Source organism: Perognathus longimembris, chromosome 4 (genome assembly GCF_023159225.1).
Source record: "Perognathus longimembris pacificus isolate PPM17 chromosome 4, ASM2315922v1, whole genome shotgun sequence".
Taxonomy (NCBI): domain Eukaryota; kingdom Metazoa; phylum Chordata; class Mammalia; order Rodentia; family Heteromyidae; genus Perognathus; species Perognathus longimembris.
In genome coordinates, this window is record NC_063164.1 from 72,897,099 (window position 1) to 72,902,600 (window position 5,502).

A 5,502-nucleotide genomic window follows, 5' to 3' on the forward strand; every position below is an offset into this window, starting at 1 on the left:
CCTTCAGGAGAGCCCTGAAGTATGTCTGAGATGAAGTCCTCTTATATTGCCCAAGTTGTTCACCAACTCTCAGGCTTAATTGATCTTATGGCCCTGGCTGGGTATACAGGTATATGCTCACTCTGAGTTATTTCTGAATTAAATCAATTCACATGAAGAAAGAGGCTACTTGAACTTATGGCTTCCAGAAATGGTACAGTAGGTAGATACCAGGAGCCAAGAATGGAGATCTAAGAATAAGACTCTTGATAAGCAACCCTGGTTTGGTGACCGACACTATTTCCGTTTTCCCAGGACAAAATCCTTGTTGTCCTCACAGTCCTATCCCATGAGTTCACATCTTGACATTGCTTTCATAAGCTTTTGACTGAACCTATTCTCTTCCAGAGGTGAATCTTGATTGCATCCAATCAATCTCAAGTCCTCACCCCTCAACGTAAGATGCTCAGGACCACAGTAAATGGTGTAGAAATGGGTACATAATTCAGACCAGTACCAATCAGCTTATTACTTGACATATCTATCAGTCTGATGATATTGGTTCAATAAGAGTGAACCTAGAAGATTTTGTTGAGAATGGTAAAACACAAACTCACGTCTTTCCTTACTGAACATAAACACAAAAACATGGAACCCATTTGTGGCTGGCTGCCATTTTTGAGACCATCCAATAGAAATTAGGACGAACATCATGGATGAAGAATGCATGAAAGAAAAATGCCAAAAAAGCATCTTGAACAACATTTCACCTCTGAAGGCTGTCATGGCCTTGAGCAGCAGGTAAAGAAACCAACACATTTTCTTTCTTTTTTTTTTTTTATCAACAATAGAAATTTATTTCTCAAAATTCTGGAGACTGGGAAGTTCAAGGTCAAGGTGATAACAAATTTATTGATGATCCCAATCCTGGTTCTTAGATGCATATCTTCTGTGTCTTCACATGGAAGGAAGAGCAACACACCTCTTTGGATCTAATTTTATAAAGGCACTAATTCCACTCAAGGACGCTACTTCTAAATACCATCACATGGAGGATTAAATTTCAGCATCTGATTTGGGTGGTCATGGTGAGGGACATAAACACTACATTAAAGCATGTAGTGATATTCTAGCAAATATAACTATGTCAACGACCATTAATATTTATTCACTGAAAAGACACCCCTTAACAGTAGTCATTGTTTGGGATTGGGTAAGTATGGCAGCATAATATTCTGAAAGACTAAGACTGAGGGGCTGGAAATGTAGCTTAGTGGTAGAGTGCTTGCCTAGCATGCACGAAGCCCTGGGTTTGATTCCTTAGTACCACATAAACAGGAAAAGCCAGAAGTGGTGCAGTGGACAGTGCTCAGGCCCTTAGTCCAAGCCTGAGGAGTGGCAAAAAAAAAAAAAAAAAGAATACTGAGATAAAATGGAGTAGTGTGTAGAAAAAACAAGTTCTACTCATCCAGTCATGCCCTAAGTTCCTGCATACCTGTTCTTCCTGCCCTCACCACTTTTAGTTTCTTCTCCAAGAAACCCAAGTGGTAGTAACAAACACAATAAAGGAAGTTTCTAAGCCGGGTGCTAATGGTTCATGTCTGTGATCCTAGCTACTCAGGAGGCTGAGATCTGAGGATCACACTTGTAAGCCAGTTCAGGCAGGAAAGCTGATGAATCTCTTTGTAGTAGCTAAATGAAAAATAAAGTCAAGATGGGCATTGACTGGTGGCTCACACCTGAAAATCTTACCTACTCGGCAGGTTGAGATCTGAGGATTGTGGTTCAAAGCCAGCCTGAGCAAGAAAGTCAATGAGGCTCTTTTAATTAACCAGCAGAAAACTAGAAATGGTGGTGTGGCTCAAAGTGATAGAGCACTATCTTTGAGCAAAAGGAGCTTAGGAACACTGCCCAGCCCCAAGACCACAAAAAAAAAATGTCGGAACAAGCTGTTTCCAATGAAGCCCTTAATTTAAATAACCTACTTTAAAAAATCTGGTTAATTATTATTACTTTGGCTGTACTGAGGACTGAGTATTGAACTCAGGGCCTTGCACTTTACCACTTGAGCCCATGCCCTAGCCCTAAAATGAATACTTGAGTGCTTTAGTCATTATCATAGTACTCATATAGGTTAGCTTCTTTTTTCTTGAACTAAGTCTTGAAACTTCAAATGATATGTTTTTCCAGAGCTTCAGTGTATATTATTTGTCGAGGAATAGATTTCACTGTTCCGTTTCATTTTCTGTTGACTACTCTTCCAATATAAATTTAGTCTTCATAAATAAAAATGTCTTCATAGCAGCAAGTCTGTATCCATTACTATGAAGTATATTTTTAAAGAGATCAAATGTTCCATCCTGAATTATTTGGTCTCAAAGTAAACTTCATTTGCAAATGTTTAATAAAGTTCATACTTCTCTATTAAATATTAAAATTCAAGCCACTCTGTCATGTAAATACAATTAGATGGTGAAATCTCACCACCTTCATGGCAGTCATCAAAAACTGGGCAGAGACCACAGGGTTCCCGGACCAAACCTGTAGGTAGGAGGATTGGATTGATGGCCCTGTACAGTTTCATGTGTCCATCTACACTGCCAACTGTGCCTTCTTTTGCAGCAATGATAGTCATCTCCACTTTCCCATCATAAATGAGTGTATTCAGGATGGTTTCAATGTCCTCCATGGACAACTCTACCTAATTCACAGATATATTTCCATACTTCATGGGAGGAAGCAAATGAACTATTTCTTTGTATCATCGGATTCTGCTTACTTTCTCGTGCTGTTTCTGCCTTGGACTGTAGAAATTTGAAACACTGTTGGTTAAGCACCTCTACAAATTCGGATTCAAAATCCTGGTGGCTGTACCAGGTACCACCAGTCACAGACCGATCTGGCTGCAGGTTGTACAGCATATATACTTTCTTTCTGGAGGCTGCTACAGACTTAACAGCTTTGATAAGCTTTTTACTTTGCAAATTCTTTAGAATTTGGTTGATTTCTGTTAGTGGCAAGTTGCTTTTGTATTGAATATCTCTGCTCCATATTCCTTTATTTCCTACATCTTCTATGATTTGATATACTAGTTTTTCTTGGTTATCTGATGCCTTCATTTTACATAGACAACAGTCTATTGATGGCCACTGCTCGTTGTTGGGCTTCTATATAGAGGCATTTCATTCTGGATTACTTAATCTGTGATTCCATGAGGGAACTGATGGCATAATTCAATAATTCTGTTTTCAATTTCAACTGGATCGGCTTCAGGGGGCTGCACTTTCACCTTCACCTTAGCCATAATGCTCAGTTCCCAGATATGAAGGAAGAAACTAGCTTGGGAACCAAGGGATGCCACAGACTACAACCTCTTTCTTTCTTTTTTAACAAAGCCTGTTTCAATTGGGCTTTCTGTTGCCAGTAACAAAAACATCCCTTAATTGCCGAAGGTAATGAGGCTAAGAGTAGAAAACACACATTACCTCCTGTCTGATGTTGCTCAAGACTAGCTAAGATTGTACTTTGCCTTTGACATTGCTTATCCCAGGTATCAGGGCCCAAGATATAATTCCATTCTGAAGGCAGCCCCCTGAATCAATATTGCTGTGAGACAGAAAATCTCACTTGTTGCTTTTCTTCATTTTCACTGAAGTGCCTGCCTTCTTCCTTTTGATCATGATTTTTGTTCCTAAGTAACAGATCTTATTCTTTATACCATGATTCTCAACTGATTATTCAGAGGTAGTGTATCAAAGGGGAAAATGAACTATTTTAAGGATTACATGCTGGGCAGACTTCTCCTTTGGGGGTGGCACTCTGTGGGCTTTATGTTCTGAGCCATTCAGTTCCATCTCTGTCCTTGCATTTCTGCATTCATATCTCCAGCTGATATATTTCTCCCTCTCAGTGTCACAGCAGAGTTTTGTAAAACAATGAATAAATCATCTCAAATGTTCTTGTGCTAGCTGAAAATAAAAACAAAAGATAATCTCAGTCTCCTGTTGCACATCCTTCTGACAATTTGCCCTGAAGTAATCTAGTGAGGTGAATTGAGAAATCTGTGTCACTCATACACATATTTTAACAGAACTGCCAGAGCTTGTCTAGGCAAGTTCTTTTGGTAGGTAAAGTCTATCTGTGACAAAACCTTGTTCATTTATTGTCAATGTTCCTTCGTAAAAGTATGTATGTTTACACATATGAATTGTAAACAATCCACATACCAAAAAAGTCTCGTTTCAATGATTCAAGTCCATTTCTTTGAAATTGCAAACCATCAGGAATGAGATGCGGCTTTACTTTATGTTAAAATAGAATTGTAAAATGTCATTTATATGCTATGTATTCTATAATAGACTACACAAGGCTCTTCTTCCATTTTAAATTCTTGATTAATAGTCTTTTGGTATAGATAGAACTTTTTATTTGTCAATACTTCATAAAAGAATTGGAGTGCAAATACCCATAAGGAAGGTAACAGGAAAAAAGGAAAGAGAAAAATAACAGATTTTCAGACCTCATTATATCAAATTGTAATGGCAGTTAAAATTCCTTGTTTTGAGATTCACATCTTTTTTAACAAAGCAGTTTATGAATATAATACATATTTATCAATGCCCTCCCTTTCAACATCCTTACTCATTCCTACCTTTCCCAACTCTTCCCTCATTTTTCTTAATTTTGTAGAGTATACGTTGGATTCTTGACATGATTCTCCCTCTTCTTCTCTTTGTTTGTTCACCTATTTCTCCTTAACCCCAACCTAGCCCTTTTGTGTACTCTTTTCTTGGTGTTTTATTTGCTGAATTTTGACTTTGCCTTTCTAAGGAACTAAGTTGTTTGAGTTATCTCTGAATCAACTATATTTCCTTTGAAGAAGGTTTGATCATGGATGTCATGCCTTTAGCCTTTCTCCCAAATTTCCTTTTCTAGGGCTATTCCCTCTAAGTTGAATGAAAGAAGAGTAGAACTTACAAAACATGGACTCCAGTGGAAGAATAATATATAATACCTTCTTAACAAACATGAATAAGCATATTAACAAAAGAACTAAACTTTGTAAATAGTTTGCTTGATTCAAAAAGATATTTTCTTTTAACTTCACTTACACTTTTATTATGTTATTGCCCACCTAACTTTTTCTATCTTGTCCACTTTTTTGGAAGTCAGTGTTTGATGTTTTTTGAAAAGAGATCTCATTTTATTGGGTTGGTATGAGTGATACTGTCATATCATCAGGTGTATAAGTTTTTAAAATTTATAACAGAATGTGTGTTATTATGGTTTGAGGAATGTGTCATCAGAAGTATACAACTACAATGATCAAATATTCACAAAGATGTAGTGAATAGTCAAAACTTTTTAGATAGTTGATCCAAAAATATTAATTCTCTGTAAGAGAAATGGGTTCTCAGATAATTTACCATTAAAAGGTGTGTGTGTGTGTGTGTGGGTGTGTGTGTGTGTGTGTGTACTGGATCTGAAGGAATGAAAATGGGAAATATACTTACTGCTACTTAA

General features: G+C 37.3%; 1 pseudogene; it reads right to left on the minus strand.

Annotated features, from left to right (window-relative positions):
• Positions 1-1,971: 1,971 nt before the first annotated feature.
• On the minus strand, positions 1,972-3,283 carry LOC125350025 (annotated as a pseudogene).
• Between the last annotated feature and the right edge of the window lie 2,219 nt (positions 3,284-5,502).